Here is a 25,652-nt window from a genome sequence, read left to right as displayed (position 1 = left end):
GTCAACAAGCTGCCCAGGTTCAGCATTCCGAACCTCAGCTGGGCCAAAATCACAGAAGCAGACTGGCTCAGCACCCCCAGCACTGATCAACCTAGCCCCAAAGATAACCCTGACAAGGACATCAACAACCTCAACAACTGGATCAAGAACTGCGCCTCAGACTCTCTTGCACCCTTCAAACCCAACAAGCATAGTAGATCAAACAAGCAGGCAAGCTGGTAGACAGAAGACCTCTAAGAACCCAAACAACACTATAAACAGCTAAAAAGAAAATGGAGATTCAGCTACGGCACCACGGACAGAACTACCTACAAGGCTGCACTCAGACACTATTACAAGCAAATAAGAGACACCAAGAAAAAAGCACAAGCAGGCCACATCGAAGTAAGCTGCAACAGCTGCCAGGAGATTCTCTTGACTGTAAAGGATTTCACCTCGCCTTTAGCCAATGTCAACAACATCGTTGCCTCCCAATGACTCTGTGACAACCCATTGAACTTCTTCCACAGCAAAATTGCAAACATCTATAGAAACTTTGCACACCAACCCCAGAGATCTCGTTACCAACCTACCCATCATCAACCAAGACAGGGACCTGACCAAATGGGCAACCCTCACCAGAAATAACACAGCAGCAATCACGTGGACCCCCCACTCAGGGGCTCCAACGGACCCATGCCCCCACTATATCTACAACCTGACATCACCAATCAGCACTACCCTGAGCTACATTATCAACACCTCCATCACGTTCACCACTGTTACAGAAGAATGGGACATGGAAACTTCCAGAAATCCTCCATAAGCCCACAGCTGGCCTGAATCAACTGAGCAACTTTTGACCCATCTCCCTGCTCCCCTTTCCAGCTAAAGTGATTGAGAAAGCCATCAACAGGCAACTCACAACCTACCTCAAACTTCACCATTTTCTCGACAACACTTAATCAGGAATCAGAAAGAGCCACAGCAAAACAACACTCATCGCATCCGCTGATGACATTTGAACCATCCTGGATGGAGGAGAAACAGCAGCCCTCATCCTGCTCGACCTCTCCTCAGCCTTTGAGCATAGCAGTCTCCTATAACACCCTTGGTAGAAGACTCCACGAGATTGGCATCCAAGGATCTGCTCTCAAATGGATCTGTTCCTTCCTCATGGGAAGAACCCAAATGGTCAGGCTACCACCCATCACGTCAGAGACCTAGAGATTGATCTGCTTAGCTCCACTCGGTCATCCCTGAGCCCCATCCTTTTCAACATATACATGACACAGCTAGCCAACATCATTCGATCATGATGAAACCCAACTCATCCTCACCAACTGAATGACCATGGTAGCAGACTGGGTGCAGACCAACTGTCTGCAACTCATCTCTGACAAGACAGAAGTACTGGTCTTTGGCAACAACACCTCCCCATGGAACTCCACCTGGTGGCCGTCAGAGCTCGGACCAACACTCACACCCACAGAACACACACAAAATATAAAGGTCGTCCTAGATGACAAGCTCAACATGATGGCTCAATTCAGTACAGCGTGCACCTCCTGCTTCCAAATCCTACTCTTGATACAAAAGACCTTCAAATTGTTCCCTCATAACACTAGAAAGGCCACCACACAAACACTCATCACCAGCAGGCTGGACTACAGCAATACTCTTCACACCTGAATCTCCAAACAACTCCTACACAGACTCCAGACCATCCAGAACACCACTGCAAAACTCATACGTGACCGCTTATGTCAAACCCACATCACACCGAACGTCAAGAATCTTCAGATGCTCCCTATTCACAAGCTCAGCAAATTCAAACTTCTCACACAAACAGACAAACCCCTACACAACACAGGACAAGGATACCTGAAGAGCTGCTTACACTTTCAACAACTCACCAGTTATCTATGCTCGGTCTCATTCTCATTCGCACACATCCCCCACATCTGCAAAAGCAAAACTGGGGGTCGCTCATCCCCCTACATCTCAATGAAGACATAGAATGACTTCCCTCAACACATCAGAGCCTCTGCAAGTACAGCAGAAAGCTGAACACCTGGCTCTTCCAGTAAGATCCTTGGGCACCTCACAACCTACAAACCTACCCATGCACCTGGATTCCTTCTCGGATGATTAGTGCACTATACAAATCAATATAACATAACATACTATACTATAACTATGGCATCTTGTTGACATATAACTGCCATTGTTCTATAACAGCATTAATAAAAGCTTTTTTTTTTTTTTAAATTAAAATGTACCCATAAGATGTAATCTATATTTGTAAGTATATAAAATGATTAATTGAATCTATCTTCAGAAAACAAAGAAGGCAATATTGCAATAATATTTTAACCAAGTGTTGGCAGTATTTGCTGAGCATGTGTATTTTGGCTAACACTTCAATTGCTAGACCATATATTAGGCATGTTTTAACTTGTTTTAGTGACATAGTGTAAGCCTATGTATTCATAATTCCTTTGAGTCGTGTATTCATTCCTTTCTTCCTCCTTTTCTTAAAATTCATCGACTTTTGACTTTAAAGTTATACTCACTGTTGGCACCACTCCTGCAGAGTACATATGGCCCATTATGAATAATAATGGAAGCCCCCCGTTAACGCCTGCTCTGAGCAGGCATTAAAAGTGTCGTAAACAATTAAGCAAGGAAATCTGTTAGATTTCCTTGCACCATTTTTTCAAACCCCCCCAATGGGGCAACGCCCCCTTTTGCATACATTATGTCTGGCGCAGGCATAATGTAGCACAAACAGTTACAAAGTGGTGCAGTGCATGTAAATATAGTGCAAGGATTTTGGCCTCGGGCCACATTAGCGTAAAAAAATGGCATTAATGTGGTGCAAGCTCCAGATTATTCTAGGCAATTCATTGTGCAGACAGATGCCTCTGAACATGGGATAGGAGCAGTCCTGTCACAACCCAATGATGATGGCATTGATCAGCCTGTTGCTTTCATTAGCAGAAAGTTACTCCCCAGGGAGCAGCGTTGGAGTACCATTGAGAAGGAGGCCTTTGCTGTGGTTTGGTCCCTAAAAAAAGCTGAGACCATACTTGTTTGGTACTCCCTTTGTTGTTCAAACTGAACACAGACTTCTGAGATGGCTAATGCAAATGAAAGTTGAGAACCCTAAACTTTTGAGGTGGTCCATATCCCTATAGGGAATGGACTTTGTAGTGGAACACAGACTTGGGACTGCCCATGCCAATGCAGATAGCCTTTCCAGGTTTTTCCACTTAGACAATTAAGACTCTTTTGGGAAAGCTTAGTCTCATCCGCTTTCGTTTGGGGAAAGGGGGTTATGTAGGAAAATGACACTGTTGGCATGGTTAACCCCTACCACTTTTGGCCTAGTGCTGATGCAAGTTCTGATTGATAGTGGGCTGGGACCCTGCAAACCAGGCCCCAGCCCCAGTATTCTTTCCCTAAAACTGTATCTTTGTTTCCACAGTTGGCACAACCCTAGCACAACGTTAAGTCCCTTGTAAAAGTTACCCATGGAACCATGGGCCCTGTGGCCAGGGAAGGCATCTAATGACTGTAGCATATATTATGCCACCCCAGGGAACCCCTCACCAAACACATACATACTGCCTTGCAGCTTGTGTGTGCTAGTGAAGAGAAAAATACAAAGTTGACATGGCACCCCTCTCATGGTGCCATGCCCACAAATCACTGGCTGTGGCATAGGTAAGTCACCCCTCTAGCAGGCCTTACAGCTAAAAGGCAGGGTGCACTATACCACAGGTGAGGGCATAGCTACATGAGCAATATGCCACTACAGTGTCTAAGTCCATTCTTAGAGATTGTAAGTGCAGTGTAGCCATACTGAGCATATGGTCTGGGCGTGTGTCATTACAAACTCCACAGCACCGTATTGGCGTCAGTGAATACTAGGAAGCTTGGTAGCAAACCTCTCAGCACAATAAACCCACACTCCTGCCAGTGTGGGAATTATTGAGAAATGCACACAGAGGTCATCTTAGACATGCCTGTATGTTAGCCAAACGGCTAGTGTAGGATTGACTGGTCTGTGCCAGCCTGCCACTTTCAGACACGTTTCTGACCACATGGGGTGAGTGCCTTTGTGAACTCTGTTGTCAGAAACAAAGCCTGTCCTGGTTGGAGGTGCTTCACACCTCCCTCCCACAGGAACTGTAACAACTGGTGGTGAGCCTCAAAGGATCAAGCCTCGGGATACAGTGCACCAGGGCACTCCAGCTAGTGGAGATGCCCGCCCCCCGGACAAAGCCCCACTTTTGGCAGTAAGTCCGTCAGGAAAATTAGAGAAAACAGGGAGGAGTGACCACCCTTTCTGTTTTTATCAACAAGAAATCAGCCTAAACTTAGCATTAGGGCTCTACAGGTTATTGACTTCATACTAACGAATGGTCTTCGCCCTGGAAATGGGCGTTTTCCCTCAGATATGCCTGCTAAATCAACCTTTTTTAGAGGGAGTTACAACAGCCCTATTGACTTTGTGCTTATTGATGTCAGGATTTGGCATGAATTCAAAGATCTTAAGGTGGGAGAACAATGCAGTAGTGACCACCTACGGATCCTAGTACAGTGCGAGAGGTGGTTCTCGACTAAGGTTAATATCCAGTGTGAATTTGGGTATGCTCCCTATTGTGGTGCAAATATTAAAGCTCCAAAAAGTGGGAGAGCTTTCAAAATTCCAATGTGTTAATGGCCAAAATGCACAATTTAATTCTCAAGTATTCAACTGTGGTTGCAACCGTCTATATGTTCACTGACTCAGTTTATGGCCAAACATTTAGGGGGTCATTCCGACCCTGGCGGTCCTAGACCGCCACGGCCGGGGACCACGGAAGCACCGCCAACAGGCTGGCGGTGCTTCCCAGCCATCAGTCAGAAAAGAGGATCTGGCGGTTTCCCGCCGGATTTCCCCTGCATGGGCTGAATCTCCATGGCGGCGCTGCAAGCAGTGCCGCCATGGAGATTCCGACCCCCTTCCCGCCATCCTGTTTCTGGTGGTTTTTACCGCCAGGAACAGGATGGCGGGAACGGGTGTCGTGGGGCCCCTGGGGGCCCCTGCACTGCCCATGCCACTGGCATGGGCAGTGCAGGGGCCCCCTAACAGGACCCCATAAAGATTTTCACTGTCTGCTTAGCAGACAGTGAAAATCGCGACGGGTGCAACTGCACCCGTCGCACCCCTGCAACTCCACCGGCTCCATTCGGAGCCGGCTTCCTTGTTGCATGGCCTTTCCCGCTGGGCCGGCGGGCGCTCTTTTGGCAGTCGCCCGCCGGCCCAGCGGGAAAGCCAGAATGGCCGCTGCGGTCTTTTGACCGCGGAGCGGCCATATGGCGGAATCAATAATCAATCAGAATGACCGCCTTAGTGTTTTTTTCTGCTATGAGGGATTTATTCTCCAAAGTTTGCAAGGGAAAAAAGCAGTGTACAGGTAGCAACTGTAGGTGGTTCAATAAAGAATGCAGGCAGGCCATGAGTAGACTCTTGGAAGCAGTAGGGATGAATAACGTAGAGAAGATAATATTAGCAAGAGGCGAGTATGCCCATACGATAAAGGTCTGTAAGTCCAATTGGGAGGAGGTGACCTGGCAAGATCAGGTGCAAGCAGCAAAAGACAGTAATTCTAAACGATTTTGGTCTCTGATTGCTACTAGAGAGCGCAATAAAAATCTTAGACCTGAATGCCATATTTCTGCTGAAAATTCAACGTTATATTTTTCAGACCTCTACAGACAGGAAATAGTCCCTTCTGCAGGCATTGAGAGAATAATAGAGTCAGATACTTTAAATACAAGTGTGTTTATACCCTTTACCGTAAAGGAAACAGAGACAGCAATTTTAGTACAAAAATCAGGAAAGGCACCAGGTCTGGATGAAATCCCTTCTGACGTGTTTAAATCTGATCTGGGGTCCTTATATCAACAGCATGTCCAACGCAATTTGGGAAGGCTGTCAACTTCGTCGAACATGGAGAGGTGTGATAATTGTGCAAATCCATAAGAAAAGGGATTGATCAATTCCAGGTAACTAAAGACTAATCAGCCACCTAGACAACCTACAGAAGATTTTTTTTTTACCAGGTCCTGTGTGGACTTAGGGACTGGATTGAAGACAACGATGCAATAAGCCACTTGCAGGCAGGATTTAGGCAGAAAACAAACACAATAGACCAGATTTTCCATTTTCTAACAATTAAATGGAAAATTATTGACCTGGAGGCAGGGAGACTTTTTGTCGCCTTTGTCTACCTCAAGTCCACTTTCGACCTGGTCCCCCGAGATAAACTATGGGAAATTTTGAGTATGGCCGGCGTTCCGGGACCTTTGCTAAAACTGATTCAAGACTTATACTCTGGGAGTTATGCTAGAATAAGGTGGGGAACAGATTGTGAACTCACAGAGGAACTCCTATTACAGAAAAGTGTGAGACAGGGATATGTATTGGCCCCCACACTTTTTATATTCTTTCTAAATGCTTGCATATCTTATTTACATGATTGTGAAAATGATGCCCCAAAATTGGATGGAGCTAACACACAATACCTCCTGTTTGCGTAAAATACTTTATTGCTCTCACAAACTGCTTCAGGATTAGCCAGGCTCCTCGAGAATTTTTTTGGGGGGGGGTTTGTAGGGACCACGATCTCCAAATTAATACCACCAAGACTAAATATATGGCATTTGGGGACACAAATCATAGAATGAGGAAAACAACATTGCTTGATGGAAAAAGTCTAGAAAGAGTAACGGATTTTGACTATTTAGGAATCAGGATGGAGGATTTGCATAAATGGTCAGCTCATCTGCTAAAGTGTATTATGTCATTGAAACAGAAAGCAGGCGGCATATTGAGATTCGCTGCTAGATCATCTAGATATTCCATCACACCTGCAACGGAAATTTACAAAACCTAGGTTAGAGGAGGAGTCCCATATGGTGCAGAGCAATTTGCAAGATCTAGAGAGAGCAGAAAATGTGTATCCTAAACCTTGTTAAAAGTTCCTTCAAGCTCTCCCACATTGCCCATCCAGATGGACTTAAACTTACACTCTATAGCAAAGATAGCTGCTTTAAGACCGCTCCAGTACTGGATTAGATTATGGTCCTTAGATATGTTAGACCCGTACAGAGCTTGGCTCAGAGCGGTGTTAGCAGCCCCTCAAACACAGAAAATCCCATGGTGTAACTATGTGAAAAAAACCTTTTATGAACTTGGCTTAGGCCAGTATGGGGCAGATCCTACCCATCTCCCAAAGAATGTTAGCCAGACTCTTAAGTATGCCTATTGGATGAGCTGGCAAGTATATGAGTTGGCATTAATCGCATCTTTCAGCCTGACAGATAAGCTTTTACTAACTAAGTGCCACTACGAGTTTGAGCACTATTTAGATATAATAACTTCACCTTCAGCATGTGCACTTTATATCAGATTTAAACTTGGATCATTACCTTTGCTGGCTTTTACTTCAAGATGGAAACAAACAGAAAACCCAATTGAACTCTGTCCAATGGGATGTATGACTCGAGAGAGCATTGCACATGTTTTATTTTTTTTCCAGGCGTGCTAGAAACAGAGAGATTGTTGGATTAGACCATTATGCACATCGTGGGTATTAGGGATCATCACTAGGCTCTTAGAATTTGCAAAACAAGCCCACGCGTGATTGTGGTGTGCACACTAGCAAGGTTTTTAGAGGCAATCTGGTACGTTAGAAGCAAATTTTTCAGTATAAAAATATACATTTTATTTGACTATGGATATTATTCCTGGTAAACATACAGTTCTAGTGAATAAGAGAACTTATTTGATAGATGTAATTATTTGCAATTTATAGCAAGACAATAGAATGGGAATAGTATTTGTGCAGACCGGTAAAGGACACAAAGTACTTTACATATCGTGTGAATTTATTGCTCTCTGCACAAAGATTTGTATTCATAGTTATGTATTCATATTTTTATGGTGATGTGTATCTTGAACTTTTATACTATTTATATTACTGATATCTTGTATCATATGATTTTTACGAGTTTTTGAGTTTTTTGGATCTGAGTTTTATTGAGAGGCATTTGAATGTAATTGATCTTCTTAAATGTTTTTTTAATGAAAGAATCCTTACCAACATGCTTTGATGGTATTTTCTGCCAAAGTAAAGCTGAACTGAACTGACCACCCAAGCCAAGACCACCCCTACCGTGTTCAGAGCTGAGGTGACCCACTCCCTGCAGAATCCTCCATCCTGGTTTGGAGGGCAGGGACCAATACGGATAAGAATGTGCCCTTCTCCCCAAAGGGAGTGGGCACAAGGAGGGTGTAGCCACCCTTAGGAACAGTAGCTATTGACTACTGTCCTCAGACCCCTAAATATGCCCTAAATCTAGGATTTAAGGGCCTCCCTGAATGCAGTTCACCAGATTCCTGATGACCTACAAGAAGAAGAAGGACTGCTAAGCTGAAACCCATAGCAGAGAAAAAGGAAGATGACAACTGCTTTGGCCCTAGCCCTACCAGCCTGTCTTCTGCTTCAAAGAACCTGCAAAATGAACAGTAACACATCCAGCAGGATGAGCAACCTCCGCCAACTCCAGAGGACTGCCCTGAACCTAAAAAGACCAAGAACTCCAGAGGACAGCATCTCTGTCTAAAGAAAACCCACAACCAAGGACTCTCACCTCACTCCGGATGCGTGAGTCTAGACGCCCATGGTCTGTGTCCAGGAGGTCCATCGAGCAAGAGACGATCCCCAGGTGATTGCTAGCAGGTGCCCTGCCTGGGTTGACCTCTTCACCCCTCCACGATGACTCCTGCAGAGGGAATCCTGAGGACTCCCTTGACCGCGACGCTCCGGATGAAGACATGCAATGCCTAAGAACACACTTCACCCCGCAGCCCTCAGGCCTTTGAGAAACTGACCCCCAGAGCATAAAAATCCAGCAGGTGGCCCTTCTCCCTGACCGATGGGTGGTGTGCCCGAGACACCCCCCTGGACCTCGCCGGCAACCTCTGAGTGACCCACGGGGTCTCCTCATAGACCAGCATTGGAAGCCCGACGTCCTGTTTGCACCCTGCACTTGGCCGCCCCTGTGCTGCTGAGGGTGTGTGTTTGGTGCCTGCTTGTGGCCCTTCCAGTGCTTCTTCAAACCCCCTGGTCCTCCCTCTGAGCTGCGGGTACTTACCTGCAGGCAGACCTGATTCCGAGTACCTCCTGTCTCCATAGGAGCCCACGTTAAATTTGCTCAAATTTGACCTCTGCACCCTACCGGCCCCGTGTTGCTGGTGGTGGCTGTTTAGGGTTAACTTGTACCCCAACCGGCGGACTTCATAAAACCTGGAGACTGAAACTGTAAGTGTTGTACTTATCTGTAAACCAACTTAATATTTCTTCCCCCAGGAACTGTTTCTGAAAATTGAAGTGTCCATTTTTAAAACAGATTATTGCCAATAATTCAAAAACTGTATTAATTACCTATTTCAAACAAAGTTCTGTTGATACCTGTGAGAAACAAAAAAAAATTGAAGTACTTACCGGCAACTTGAATCTTGTGGTTCTAAAAATAAATTAAGAAAATATATTTTTGCTATATAAAAATCATTGGTCTAGAGTTAAGTCATTGAGTATGTGCTTCTTCTATTGTCGGTGTGTGTACAACAAATATTTTTCACTACCCTCTGATAAGCCTAACTGTTCAACCACACTACCACAAAGACAGCATTAGTATTATCTACTTTAGCCTCTGTTAAGTCTCTGGGGAACCCCTATATCTCACGTTAATATAGTATATACAGAGCCAGCTTCCTACACTTGGGCAATGCGCATTAGGGTATAGAATCTATTGAATGCAATTGAGAAGAAGAAGAATGTGGACATATGTTATATATGGTCTGAAAAATCTAGAGTTGCGAAAGAATGAGGAGTTGATGCCTATCTACATGACTAGGATCAAATACAGAAGTTTTCCATGTGTGCCACTTTCTGCATTTTTCAGTTTACACAATGTCTTTGAGGTGGCCAACAGTGCCTTTCAGTATATACTCCAAGAATGTTCAACCATACAAAATTTGGAAACAGAAACAATACTTATTGGAGTTATTGGTACAACAGGCTCAGATGCCATATATCTTTATAGGGTAAAGAGGGTTCCCTCTTCCCAAGCTACCCAGCTGGGAGTATGCTAAAAATCAAGCAAGTTTGAAATCTGTTTGTGACACGTTCTTACCTCGTTTATTTTCCGCAGGGGCAAAGACCGAGGACACAAATCAAAATCCCCACCTCACTACCAGCTGAAGGGGCCCAACAAAGTCAAAGCCATTATTTGACCAATAGGGAAAAGGGGAAAAGGAGACAGAACACACAAAAATATCAATAAAGGTTAGCACTGTCCTTCAATCTAGGGTACGTCTACTTACTGCTCTACCTGTAGTGAAAATAAGATATCATTAGTATGAACAGCTGCATGAATTCCTTCCCTTCATTCTTTTCTTGAAATGTGTGTAAGATGACTACCTGTAGGTTCCCCTTTTCCTGAATATAAAATGATTGGACCAATTGGACACTGTGGGTAAATATAGAAATGCAAATAGAATTATAAGGGGTTATTCAACGCTTCCTATTATAAAGTTTCACTAATATATATATATGCATACATCAACTAAGACATACCTAGGTGTATGATAAATCTATGTCAGGATCGGAGGTTCCGATTATGCTTCTCAATCTTTACTACTCTTAAAACAGCATCCAAAGAAAAAACTGTAAAAATAGGAAACACACCATAAACCATGAGGCTTTGAACTATGCCTCTGTTATAACCAACCAATGGTAGTCCAGTAAAGCCTACAAAATAGACAGACACCATCTTGACCTCCTTTTTCTTTGCTGCTCTGCAGTCAAGATAGGTGCCTCTCTATTTATTGCTCAATGATGGCTTTAACCCCTTCGCCGCCAGGCCTTTTCCCCCTCTCCTGTGCCAAGCCTTTGTTTTGGCAATTTGGGGTAGTCCGCTCTTAGGCCTTTATAACTTTTGTCTCCATAAGCTACCCATGGCCAATTTACATTCTTTTTTACAACATCCTAGGGATTCTAGAGGTACCCAGAGTTTGGTGGTTTCCTTGGAGGAGACCAAGAAATTAGCCAAAATACAACTACATTTTTTGTTTTGTTTTTTAAATGGGAAAAAGGGCTGCAGAAGAAAGCATGTGTTTTTTCCCCTGAAAATTGCATCAACAAATGGTTTACAGTGGTAATTCCCAGCTTTCAGGAACAGGCAGACTTGAATCAGAAAACCCTATTTTTTAACACAATTTTGGCATTTTACTGGGACATACCCTATTTTTACTATTTTTTGTGCTTTCAGTCTCCTTCCAGTAAGTGACAGAAATGGGTGTGAAACCAATGTTGAATTCTGGACAGCTAAACATTTCTGAAAAGTAGACAACTTTCTAAATTCAGCAAGGTGTAATTTGTGTAGATTCTTCAAGGTTTTCCCATAGGAAGTAATATCTAAAAATAAATATTGAAATTGAGGTATAAAAAAAGAGCAATTTCTGTCCATGTTTTCTTCTATAACTTTTTCCAAATATGGCAGATTATTTTAAGCAATATACTGATACCTGTGCTGGACTCTTCTGGTTGTTGGGATATATAGGGCTTGTAAGTTCATCAAGAACCCTAGGTACCCAGGGCCAATAAAGAAGCTATACCTTGCAGTGGGTTTTCATTGCATACCGGGTATACAGCTATTCATTTGGTGAAATATAAAGAGTGAAACATGGGTATGAAGGAAACCTTTGTATTTCCAAAATGGGCATACAATAAGGTGTTGAGAAGCAGTGGTTATTTGCACGTCTCTGAATTCCAGGGTCCCTATACTAGCATGTGAATTATAGGGCATTTCTCAAATAGACGTCTCTTTTTACACACTGTGTTACATTTGGGTGGAATAAAATGGAGAGAAAGACAATGGACGATAACACTTGTTCTTCTATTCTGTGTTCCCAGAGGTCTCCCGACAAAAATGGTACCTCACTTGTGTAGGTAGGCCTAGTGCCCCACGACAGGAACTGCCCCAAAACACAATATCGACACATCACAAACTAGACATTTAGGGGAAATTAAGAAGGAGGTGACTTGTGGGGCTCTCACCAGGTTCTGTTACCCAGAATCCTTTGCAATCCTCTAAATTTGGCAAAAAAATGGTTTGGCTCACATTTCGGTGATAGAAAGTTCTGGAATCTGAGAGGAGCCACAAATTTCCTTCCACCAAGCAATTTCCCAAGTCTCCCGCTAAAAATGGTACCTCACTTGTGTTGGTAGAACTAGTGCCCGCGACAGGAAACGCCCCAAAACGCAACATGGACACATCAACTTTTCACATTGTCAACTGACGTGCTTTTTTTAAAAGTGCCTAGCTGTGGATTTTGGTCTCTATCTCAGTCGGCACCTAGGAAAACCTACCAAACCTGTGCATTTTTTAAAACTAGATACGTAGGGGAACCCAGGATGGGGTAACTTGTTGCTCTCTCACCAGTTTCTGTTACCCAGAATCCTTTGCAAACCTCAAAGTGTGGAAAAAAAAAACACTTTTTCCTCACATTTTCGTGATAGAAGTTCTGGAATCTGAGAGGAGCCACAAATTTCCTTCCACCATGCTTTCCCCCAAGTCTCCTGAAAAATACCTCATTTGTGTGGTTAGGCCTAGTGTCCGCAACAGGAAATGCCCCAAAACACAACATGGACACATCACATTTACCCAAAGAAAATTGACCTGTTTTTAGCAAAGTGCCCAGCTGTGGATTTTGGCCTCTAGCTCATCCGGCACTTAGGAAAACCCAGCAAACCTGGACATTTCTGAAAACTAGATACCTAGGGTAACCCAGGATGGAGTAACTTGTGGCGCTCTCACCAGGTTCTGTTACCCAGAATCCATAGCAAACCTCAAAATTTGGCAAAAAAATACTTTTTCCCCATATTTCAGTGCTGCAAAGTTCTGGAACCTGAGGGGAGCCACAAACGTCTTTCTGCCCAGCATTCCCCCACTTCTCCCAATAAAAATGGTACCTCACTTGTGTGGGTAGGCCTAGTATCTGTGTCAGGAAAAGCCCCAAAGCACTACGCGGACACATCAAAATTATCAAATACAAAACTACCCGTTTTTTGTGGGGGGGCGTCTGCATTTTTGTTCCTGGGCTCAGCAGCCATCTAGGGAAACCTACCAAACCCTGACATTTCTGAAAACTAGACACCCGAGGGAGTCCAGGGAGGTGTGACTTGCGTGGATCCCCCAGTGTTTTCTTAACCAGAATACTCAGCAAACCACATATTTAGCTAAAAGAATCACATTTTCTCCACATGTCTGTGTGGAATCACCACACAGGCGCAAATTTCCTACCACCCAATTTTCCGTCGGTCTCCCGATAAAAATTATACCGCACTTGTGTAGGTGGGTCAAGTGCCTCTGACAGGATTGAGCCAAAAACACGTCAAAATTGAGGGGGAACCAAAGTGGGTCCAAAAGGGCAGTTTGCAAAAAAATGCTTTTAGGCTGACAAGTGGGGCAGAATTTTTATCGGTATGGCTGCGACAATGCTGAGTGGTAGGAAGTTTGTGGATTCCTGCAGATTCCGGTAGGTTCCATCACAAAAATGTGGGGAAAATGTATGATTTCAAGCAAAGTTGGAGGTTTGCATGGGATTGTGGGTAAGAGAATGGTATTGGGTACATGTGAAGCACACCAGCCTGGACTCACCCAGATGTTCAGTTTTCAGATATGCCTAAGTCTCGTAGATTTTTCTACATGGCAGCGTCCTAAAGTCCAAAAAGTACAGCCCTCAACATTCCAAATGGGACAATTTTGAGAGTTAAACAAGCTCTCATGGCCCAAATGTAAAACCAAAACCCAAAATAATCAAATGTCTTCTTGCTAGCCATTGGGATAAGATCTTTTAATGTGCGGCGGAGAGCTGAAGGACTGTTACCCCCTTCAGTTGGGGTGGGCATAACATTGCCCATACTGGTTGGTAGCCACTACCCCACAATTTTGTTTTTATTGCCTGGCATTTAGTAAGTTTCTGCCCCCCCCTGGGGAGTGGATCGGGGGTAATTGTCCCATCTGTCCGCTGGTGGGCAGAACAACTTTGTTCCCATTTGTTTGGGGTTGGGTATGGCCATATCCCAAATCTCTTTTTTTAAAACAATTCTTCCCTGGGGTCTGGTGGGCGTTCTGCCCGCCTTGGGGGGAGATGGGCCTTACAAATATAGGCTGCTCTGCCCCCAAGGGGGGCAGAAATGGCCAACAGTAATGTGTCCAGATGGGGAGCAACGCTTGCCCAAGGGGCTGCCTCCCCCAAACTAGACACACATAGACAAATCCCTGGTGCCTAAGTCGTTTCAGCCCCCAAGGGCTTATTGGCCTAATAGAAATAGGCCGATCAGCCCCCGAGGGGGGGAGAAATGGCCTAAAATAAATTTGCCCCCCAGGGAAGCAACCCTTGCTTGAGGGGTCGCTCCCCTTGCGTGAAATTGGGGCAAAAAAATCCCTGGTGTCTAGTGGTTTCTGGCCCCCCTTAGGGGCAGATTGGCCTAAGAAAAATAGGCAAATCTGCCCCCAAGGTGGGCAGAAATGGCCTAAAAACAATTTGCCCCAAGGGGAGCGACCCTTGCCTAAGGGGTCGCTCCCCATGTCTAAAAAATAAATAAAAACAATTATCCCTGGTGTCCAGTGGCGTCTGCCCTGCTTGGGGGCAGATCGGCCTAATTAAAATAGGCTGGATCTGCCCCCGGGGGGCAGAAAAGGCCTTTAAAAATGAGTCCCCAGGGGAGCGACCCTTGCCAAAGGGGTCGCTCCCTTTCATGGCTTACATGTAAACACACAAAATCCCTGGTGTCTAGTGGGCATTTCTACAGCCCGATCGTAAATGCTTAGAAAGACATCAAAGGAAAAGAAAGGCATTTCCTTTTCTTTCATGTCTCTCTGCCATCCCCCACCCCGTGATTGGAAGAGAAATGCAGGCATTTCTCTGCTGACTGAGCTTCCAGCGCAATGGGGCAGCCTCTGATGAGGTGAGGGCCCGATCGCGCATTGACTTCATCAGGTGGAGGGTGGGGGGGCCGAGGTGGAAGAGAAAGTGATTCCCCTTCGATGCCTGCCCTTGGCCCTCAGGGGGAGCACTAGTGCTTCCCCTGATGGCCGGTACCATGTGCGTAATGGTTACATCTGTTGCGCCTGAGCACTTCGCCAAGGGACGTAACCATTACGTCCGTGGCGGGGAAGGGGTTAATAAGGTTTTAGATTACTGCCACTGTTTCTTTCACAGATTCACAGAGGTGCTTCGCACCAATTGTAGGTTGCAACCGCTTTGTTTTTACCCCTGTTGGGTACGTGTTGCACTTTCTTTTATTAGGGTATTATTATTTTGTATTATTATTTAGTATTATTAATTTATTGTATGGTCCGTTCTATTTGGTTTCTAAGTTCTCGGTGGCTAGCTCCACTCCCTCCCTTTCCCTCTCCCTCCAGTCTGCACTCTATGCGCAGCCGCCTCTAGGCCCGCCCTGCCTGTGAGTTAAGCCAAACAACATAGCCCAATTTGGCTAAGCATGCTGGTTTCGGGGAGGGACAACTGAGGCGCTTTCTTGCACTCAGCTGACTTCCCTGTAACAAGCTGGAGATGCCTAGCCCCAAGCTGCAATAAAGGGGGAAATAAAAAAAGCTTGGTGAACTTCCTCAGTTCCTTTTCTATGGTGCATATGCTTTGAAATTCTGAACTTGTGGGCTGACAAGGTAATTTTTGGGAACTTTATCAGCTCTACCTGTTACCAGCTTTGACCCCGTCGACGTCCTTGATCTATAGAAGGCTAGGACTGCATTAATTCTGTTTGAGTCACTGGAATTTAACCCTAAGATCCCCTTTTTTCTTCTGGATTAATTCATAGTGACCCTTGCTTCTCTCTGGGGACCTAAGGATTGTGGTTTTATACCATTGACTATAACTGAGCACGAGACATATGAGCAGGACCTAGAGATATATGGCCCATATGAAGATGAGGACTACTATTATGACCCTTGCATGGAACAAGTCATTGACTCCTCCATCCAGAAATCTGTGGACAAGGGTCTCTCCTCTGCTCTACAACCCTCATCCAAATGCCTGGAGAAATTGTCTCAGCCTTTAGTCCCCCATCAAGTGATCTTTCCCTCACCCTTTCCCTATCCCCTTCTGATCAGTCCTGGCCCCATTCCAGCACTTTGTCACTCTGATCCAAACAAACCTACCTGAGCATACCTATGCAGCTGTTGCTGCCCCTAAGCCACCTATTCCTCCTCCCTCTTCCCCAAACACAGGTTCTGATTCTGACTCCTCCTATTCATCACATGAGTCTCCTAAAGCCCGTAAGCACTCTAAGAAACACAAACTTTCCCTTTCCCCATCCACCCCATCCCCGTTTAACTTTGAGCCTTCTGAGATCATACACCCCAGATCCTCTGACTGGCCTCCTGCTCCAGTAGTAGCAGAGTATATGCAAGCGCATATTAGAAAGAGTTTGAAAAGGAGGCATGATCCCGATTAAAGTCTAAATGGCTACGACCAGATCTTCCTCACAAGGTGGCTGTCACCCTTGATATTGATGCAACGACCAGATCTTCCTCACAAGGTGGCTGTCACCCCTGATATTGATGCAACTATGTTAACTTTTTTGAAGAAATGCAATGAAGACCCTAAGAAAGGTATAGACAAAGCCCTTCGGGCATGCCAAGATAAACTTACTGATATATCTGGCCTTTTAGCAAAAATTCTGGAATTGGCCCTCCAGGCCAAAGAAATGGGGGCTCCTGTTCTCCCGGAAGTCCTCGCCGGCTGGACCCAGCCAACCATTTGCTTCTTGGGCAATGCGAACTGTGCTCTTACTTCAGCGCGCCAAAAATCTGTTTCGTGAAGGATAAATCCGCTACTTGTGGACTTGGCCTCGGGAGAGGCAGGTCTCCTCGCCGAAGGGCAATTGTTTGGCGACCGTTTTGTGAAGGACATTGCAAAATTCGTAAGCACCTTCACTTATTTGGATAAGTGACAATCTTCGTTTAAAAGAATGTTCAACCCCTTTTTTGTAAGGGCCAGTCATTTTGTAGGACGGCAGATGGGCTGTGGCTACCAACAAGGTCCTCCTAGGGGCTACTACCCACGGCACAGAGGCTATTCCCAAGATCCAAAGCAAGTGGACTTCTACCCCTCCAGAGCAAGAGGCGCACATGGATGCTGTTTTTGTGGCCCCAACAGAGGGTACTGAGCGATTGACAACAACCCTGCAGGTAATGAACCTTTCTGTTCCTTCTCTTCCATTGGGGTGAAGGTTAAGACATTTTGATCACAAGTGGGAAAACATTTCCACAGATGCATGGGTGTTAAACACTGTACAGGGTTATTTCATAGAGCTAATTTTGTCCCCTTGTCAACCATGTCTTCCGAATCCCATCCTTTTTCCCAACAAGAAATGTCTTTTATCGATTGCAAAATTCAAGAGCTGTTAGGAAAACAGGCTATTGGCCGCACTTCCCAACACTCTCTAGGTTTTTGCAGCAACATATTTATAGTGCAGAAGAAAGGGGAAGGTCAACGGTTGGTTCTCATCGTCAGAAACTTCAATCCCTTTGTGGTCTATCGTCACTTCAAGATGGAGGGTATCCATCTTCTGAGAGACCTTCTTCAGGGGAGAGAGTGGAGGGTATGTCTAGATCTCAAGGATGCTTATCTGGCAGTTCCTGTTGCTCGGAAACACATTCAATTCCCTTGGAGGGAAGATTGGTACGAATACTGGGTTCTCCCATTTGGCCTATCTTCGGCCCCATGGGTATTCACAAACCTCCGGGGGAGGGGTTGTGCATTATCATATATTTAGACGATATGATCCTTTTAACGCAAGACCAACATCTTCTTCTATGTCATCTGTCATTGACAGTTTCTCTTTCACAAGAAATGGGATTTGTGCTCAATCTCGGGAAATCTATGGTCCCATCCCAACAACTGGAATTCTTGGGGTTTCAGGTGGATTCCATCAAAGCCCAACTGTTATTGCTGTCTCATAAAATAAAGACGGTTAGGAGGGAGTTAAGAGCGACTCTGTTGAAACAGACGGTGTCTTTGAGATCACTGGGCCAGATTGTGAGGGTGGCTAGCTTCCATGATCCTGGCGGTATTCCCTAGACCATTACACTACAGAGCTCTCCATCAATTGAAGATTCATTATCTTCAAAAGGGCCTCTCATACGACCATCTGATTCCCTTATCTGTAAATCCCAAGAGGAACTTCACTGGTGGCTTCTGCATTTAGAAGCCTTGAATGGCAGGGCCATCTTCGGAGCCACCCTGGAAGTGGTGATAGAATCCGATGCCAGCAGCTGGGGCTGGGGAGTGAGATGCATGGAGTTCTCGACAGGAGGTCGGTGGACAGACGACGAGTTACGTCTCCACATAAACTGGCTAGAATTGTTGGCAGGCTCCTTCGCCATCAAGTCCCTTTCGTGCTTCAAGAGCAACTGTTGCATTCTGCTGAATATGGAGAATGTTTTGGTGGTCCATTACATCAACCACCTGGGAGGAACAAGGTCTTGTTTATTGATGAATATTGCCAGAGACTTTTGGCATTTTTGCCTTTCGCAGAAGATTATGGTAGGGGCGGAATTCCTTCTGGGGAAGAACAATCTGGTTGCAGATTGGAATTCTTGTTGCCTCTTAGATTAGAGCAATTGGAGGCTCCACAACCAGTCTTTCAGCAGATCATGTTGGTTCTGACTCCTTGTCACCTGGATCTGTTTGTATCTTGGCTCAACTGTCAACTCCTGAGGTTTTACAGTTGGAGACCTGACCCAATGGCCCTTGCAACAGATGCTTTCCTGCAGGATTGGTTGGATCAGTTGAATTATGCCTTTCCCCTCTTTGCCATGATGCCAAGGGTGGCACCACTGACCAGGCGTCAATCAGCCTCCTTGGTCTTGATTACTCCTGTGTGGAAGAGTCAACTATGGTTTCCTTCCCTTCTGGAGATGTCCAGGGCCCTTCTCATTCTACTCCCAGTATTTACGCACCTTCTCCTGGATCCAGTGGGCTCACCTCACCCTCTGCTATTACAGGGATAACTGTCCCTTATGGCTTTGAAGATATCGGGAGATTCAACCAAATGGAAGGTGTTTCATCATCAGCTGCTGCATTTATATGCCAAGCTTGGGCTCCATCCACCCAGAAATGATATTCTTTGGCATTGAGGAAATGGCTGAGTTGGTGCCTTGGAAGGAAGGTGGCTCCTGTGCGATCTGAACTGAAAGATATTTTGAATTTTCTTTCTGAATCTGGATTGTGTTACAGGTCGGTAAATAATTTCAGGTCTGCTATTTCAGCTGGACAGAACTGGATAGGTGGTAAGCCGGTGGGTGCCTATCCGTTGGTGTGTAAGTTGTTAAAAGGCATTAGGGTGGCCAATCCACCTAGACCGCATTATTCCCAGTTGTGTGATGTGAATGTGGTATTGTCTTTTTTGCATGCTTGGCCAGACAATTATTTGTTATCTTTGAAACAATTGTCAGCCAAATTGACTATGTTGTTGTGTTTAATATCATGTCTAAGAATCTCTATTGTGCGAGCATTGGATCTTGCAGGTAGATTGTTCTCACCTACGGGTGTTTCATTTATCATTTCTAAAAGGACAAAATGCATGTCTTCCTCTGTTATTTTGCTTCTCTGCACAATGATAACTTGTGTGTTGTCAAATGTCTAATGGTCTATGAAGAGCGTACCGCTGGTCATAGGAGTGATCCCTGTTGACCTCTCCTCATTGTGATTCAGAAACCTTTTCTTCCTGTTTCAGCAGTGACCTTGGCCCGTTGGATCATTTGGGTCATGTCTGAAGCCAGTACAGATGTTTCTATTTATGAGCCGTGTTGGACTTTTTTGCTTATGCAGGGTCATCCTCAATCTTTTTGCCTCCTGCCTCCTATTTTTTCTGACCTGTTGCTCATGGCTTTTGAACTCTGAGCACTTTACCACTGCTAACCAGTGTAAAGTGCATATGCTCTCTCTGTAAAATGTGTATGTGATTGGTTTATCCGTGATTGGCATATTTGATTTACTAGTAAGTCCCTAGTAAAGTGCACTAGAGGTGCCAGGGCCTGTAAATTAAATGCTACTAGTGGGCCTGCAGCACTGGTTGTGCCACCCACATAAGTAGCTCTGTAATCATGTCTCAGACCTGCCACTGCAGTGTCTGTGTGTGCAGTTTTAACTGTAAATTCGACTTGGCAAGTGTACCCACTTGCCAGGCCTAAACCTTCCCTTTTCTTACATGTGAGACACCCCTAAGGTAGGCCCTAGGTAGCCCCAAGGGCAGGGTGCAGTGTATGGATAAGGTAGGACATATAGTAATGTGGTTTATATGTCCTGACAGTGAAATACTGCCAACTTCGTTTTTCACTGTTGCAAGGCCTGTCTCTATCATAGGATAACATGGGGGCTACCTTTAAATATGATTAAAGTGTAGATTCCCCTAGAGAGTAGATGGACATGTGGAGTTTGGGGTCCCTGAACTCACAATTTAAAAATACATCTTCTATTAAAGTTGATTTTAAGATTGTGCGTTTGAAAATGCCACTTTTAGAAAGTGAGCATTTTCTTGCTTAAACCATTCTGTGACTCTGCCGTGTTTGTGGATTCCCTGTCTGGGTCAGTTTGACAGTTGGGTTGCTTTTCACCTCGCACTAGACAGTGACACAAAGGGAGCTGGGGTGTAACCTGCATTTCCTGATTACCCATCTCTGCTAGGAGGGAGGGGTGGAGTGGTCACTCTCATCTGAAAGGACTGTGCCTGCCTCTGACAATGCAGACTCCAACCCCCTGGTGTGTGTCTGAGGCCTTGCCTGGGCAAGGCAGGATTTCACAAGTAGGCGTGAGTCCCCTTTGAAGAAAGGTGACTTCAAAGACTAAAATGGGTATAAGAAGGGCACCCAAATCTACAGACTTTAGAAACACTTCTGGAACCAAGAGGAACCTCTGCCTGGAGAAGAGCTGATAGCTGAGGAAGAAGTGCTGCCCTGCCTTTGACTGTGCTTTGTGGAGCTTTCCTGCAGTGCTGCTTCTTCCAGAGTAAGAGGGCAAAGACTGGACTTTGTGTGCCTTCCATCTTGTGAAGAAATCTCCAAGGGCTTGATTTAGAGCTTGCCTCCTGTTGTTTGAAGTCTCAGGGACAGCAAAGACTTCTCTCTGCCAGCACCTGGGGTCTCTGGAGAGACTCCTGCTCTGACAAGTGGTGCCCTATCCAGTCCCTGGGCCCTTGAAAGGAAAGCTGGTGGAAATCCAAGGAAATCGACTTCGGACGACTCCGGACCGCCGCCGCTGCTGATTCCGGTAACGCTGCTTGCACCCGACGCCGTGACCTTCGCTGGAACGCGACGCTCTTCGCAGGCCCGACGCTGCAGCAGCCCCACTGAAGTCCGCGACTCCGTGGAAGTCACGCACCACGTCGTGACCGACGCCGCTCGAAGTGCGTGGATTCAACGTTTCGCACAGACACCGCGATCCCCGACTTCGCGCATCGGCTTGTTTTCACTCTTCACCAAAGGTACTGTACTTGAGGGTCTACACGACTCCGTGTCCGGTGCCGCTGGTGTCGGCTTGTTGGGAACGACTCCGTCACGACGCCGTGTTTACATCTCATCGAAGCATTTTTGTTTCTAAGCACTATTTCTGAGTTTAATCTCTAAAAATTCATAACTTGACTTGTGTATGTCGGATTTTTGTCGTTTTGGTCTTGTTTTGTTTAGATAAATATTTTCTATTTTTCTAAACCGGTGTTGTGTCCTTTTGTAGTGTTTTCATTAAGTTACTGTGTGTGTTGGTACAAATACTTTACACCTAGCACTCTGAGGTTAAGCCTACTGCTCTGCCAAGCTACCAAAGGGGTAAGCAGGGGTTAGCTGAGGGTGATTCTCTTTTACCCTGACTAGAGTGAGGGTCCTTGCTTGAACAGGGGGTAACCTGACTGTCAACCAAAGACCCCATTTCTAACAAGGCACACTCCACTAGGGGAGCTATGGCCTCAAAAGCTTTGCGAAAAGAATTTTAGATTCTATTAAGGACACGGAGGCGAGGATTATCCCAGCCGCTGGGACAGGTAAACTGTTGGAAATTTTTATTATGACATATTTCTCTTTGTCATGTTGTATATTACCCTTCCTTGTAATGTTTATAAGGGCTGAGATAGGATTCATTCTTTCTCTCTTTTCAGGAACAGATTCTAAGCAGACACGAAGCCTCCTGAGACTTTTGTCAAGCGAGTTGAAAACTGGAGTTTCGATTGGATTTGAATTTGGTTAGGAGTCCTGGTTGGATTCCTTTTTCATTTCAAGGACTGGTATTATGGACTGCCTTTGCAAAGAAAGATAATGCCTGTCTATTTTGCAGGCTTTACTGGACCACCATTGGTGGGTTCTGATAGAGGCATGGTTCAAAGCCTCATGGTTTATAGTGTATTTACTGTTTTTTCATTGGCTGCTGTTTTATGAGTAGTAAAGATTGAGAAGCATAATCCTCGCCTCCATATCCTTAATAGAATCTAAGATTCTTGTCACAAAGCTAGAAAATGTTGTATACTTCTTGTATACTCATGAATATAAATTAAAAAACATGTGTCAACTGAGTAAATCCCCTTCTTTCTAGGGAATCCTTCTATAACATCCCTTTGAACTAGTGCTATTTTTTTTCCTTTTGTTTTACAGATCACCAAGTCACAGAAATTTCAAATGCCCGCAGTGCACGGAAAAATATTACCAGCAAGTGTGTTTCCAGTCTTTGATGCTTGTTGATTTCTCTTGTTTTCAAGGAAATCGCGAAAGAAGTTCCCAAAAATGCCAAAGGGATCCGATGTTTAATGCGATGGCCATACGGGAACTGCCAAGGAAGACTTGATACTTGATATGCTGAGGAATAATCAGGTAAGTGTCCCCGGCCGGTGTGGAAACGGCCAACAAAACTGCAGAACGCCGCGGGGAGAGGGGAAAACAGGTAAGTTCCCGAGCGAAATAGAAAAATGACGCAACACGACACCCGGAAGCTTGAGCTGAAAGACTAGAATGACTAGAATGGCAAGCAGCTTCCTGGACAGAGTTGCCAGATTGGGCGATTTCCTGCAAAATTAGTTTTTTTGTTAGATGCTTGGATTAATGACATTTTGGGATGATCTCATGGGGTTGTAAATGTGTTTATTAAGTGCCTGTTTTAGGATTCCGTGAACCTCTGGCGCTTGGGATGAAGGACGTGACTATCTGTACCTGTATGGAAGTAGCTACTTTTATTAACTAGGGTCTGTCTCGGCGACTTGTCAAATGTAAATGGCATAGTCTCCTGGCATTCGAGTATTGGTTGCATTAGAGGAGTATTTAATGTGCAAAAGACGGTTATTATTTAAGCATAGCCCAATATTTTGTGTGACAGGTGAGCTTTATTTGTGTCATGCTCTGGAATAATCTTTTTTTTAAAGCAGATAAGTACTGGTTGCAATAGTTGTCCGTTAGTCAAGACAGCGGTGCCACCGCTCCAGCTGCTGCAGCACAGAGTTGTGACTCGAGATTTGGCAAGTAAGTCAAGTAACACTAGTGATTATAATCTTCCTGCTTCTCTTCAAAGGTCAATTGTGACTCAACATATACTACCACATAGGACTAATACCGTACTGCAAAGAATGCTTAGCACGCATATCGCAGAACTGTATGTTTATGAGGATAGCAGCGAGTTCTTGGTTTTGTCACAGATCCTTTTTGTTACTCGTGGAGGTCTGCCGCACGGCAGGTAGCACTGAGCTGTGGAGATGGACAGTCAGGTGCTGTGTATTTAGACATAACACAGGTTTAAAACCACCTGCTGCCCAAATTACTTGTGTGTCCAGCAGTTTTCAAGGTCATGCTAGAGTGATATTAGTGTATTGTCTAGTGGCAGTTTTTACTCATAAAACAGCACAGAGGGTCATCGTGCCTGCGGCATAGAACACCACGTAGCTCACAGAACTGCATTTTATGTGGATAGCTCTGTGGGTTACTGCTTTTACCACAGAGATACTTTTGTTACTTGCAGTTTTTAAATTACAGTCCTAATATAGGACAGTGAGCTACTAACTGTCATCAAAGAGCTGCATGCAAACTTCAGTGTTTAGGTGAGAACACAATTTTCCCACCAGTCTTTCATTATCCTAATGTTGCTGAAATGCAAGTTAGCAGGCGCGTTTTCATGTTTGGAGAAGGGTGTTGGAGTAGTATGTCCATGGCAGAAAGCCGAAGAAGAGTGGGTTATCGGTATTGGCTCCCATTGAGGAGGATTCTAGTGTGGTTTCAGAGTGTATCACAAACACTACAAATCATGCTTGTGATTTTGCTTGCGAGAAAGTGTCGCCCGATGTAACACTCGGCCCATATTTATACTTTTTGACGCAAAACTGCGCTAACGCAGTTTTGCGTCAAAAAAATTAGCGCCGGCTAACGCCATTCTGAAGCGCCATGCGGGCGCCGTATTTATTGAATGACGTTAGCCGGCGTTAGCCGCCGGCGCCGTCTGGTGTGCGTTAAAAAAAACGACGTACACCAGGCAGCGCCAGCGTAGGGGGATATGGGGCTTGGGCGTCAAGAAATGGGGCAAGTCAGGTTGAGGCAATTTTTTCGCCTCAACCCGATTTGCGCCATTTTTTTTCACTCCCAACCCCCATAGAAATTACTTCTGTCTTAGCAAAGACAGGAGTCATGCACCCTTGCCCAATGGCCATGCCCAGGGGACTTCTGTCCCCTGGGCATGGTCATTGGGCATAGTGGCATGTAGGGGGGCAAAAATCAGGCCCCCCTATGCCACAAAAAAAAAAAAAAACACTTACCTGAACTTACCTTAATGTCCCTGGGATGGGTCCCTCCAGCCTTGGGTGTCCTCCTGGGGTGGGCAAGGGTGACAGGGGGTGTCCCTGGGGGCATGGGAGGGCACCTCTGGGCTCCTTCAGAGCCCACAGGTCCCTTAACGCCTGCCTTTTGCAGGCGCTAAAAAACGGCGCAAAAGCGGCCGTACGTAATTTTTTTTGACCCACCCACTCCCGGGCGTGATTTTTGCCCGGGAGTATAAATCCGACGCACATGCCTCGGAATCGATTTTTTAGACGGGAATGCCTACCTTGCATATAATTAACGCAAAGTAGGTGTCCACGCTAAAAAATGACGCTAACTCCATGGACTTTGGCGCTAGACCCGTCTAACGCACCGCCACAGGACCACCACACCAGCACCCCACCCCCTGCAGAGGTAGAACCACCTCGCAAACGGTCCCTGAGATCCAGGACAAAGACAGAGAACGATGCCAAGACCCCCGCCAATAAATGAGACCACCCTGATTGTCATCCTACTGTCCCACTTTGTCACCCTGTCCATCCTTAAACTACCCCAGCTCCACTTCCTATGCCCATTTGGGCAATGCACCTGTGAGACTAATAGACTGGACTCTGCCATGGACATTCCTCTGCCATCACCCCTCACCATTTTGCTAACCCCTCCAATTTTGAGCACTAAAATAAACACCCTTAAAGCACAAAACAATCTGGAGCCAGTCTGTGATTTCGGAATACTGTATTAGC

This window comes from Pleurodeles waltl, chromosome 1_2 (assembly GCF_031143425.1).
Source record: "Pleurodeles waltl isolate 20211129_DDA chromosome 1_2, aPleWal1.hap1.20221129, whole genome shotgun sequence".
Classification (NCBI taxonomy): domain Eukaryota; kingdom Metazoa; phylum Chordata; class Amphibia; order Caudata; family Salamandridae; genus Pleurodeles; species Pleurodeles waltl.
This window is presented reverse-complemented; position numbering follows the sequence as displayed.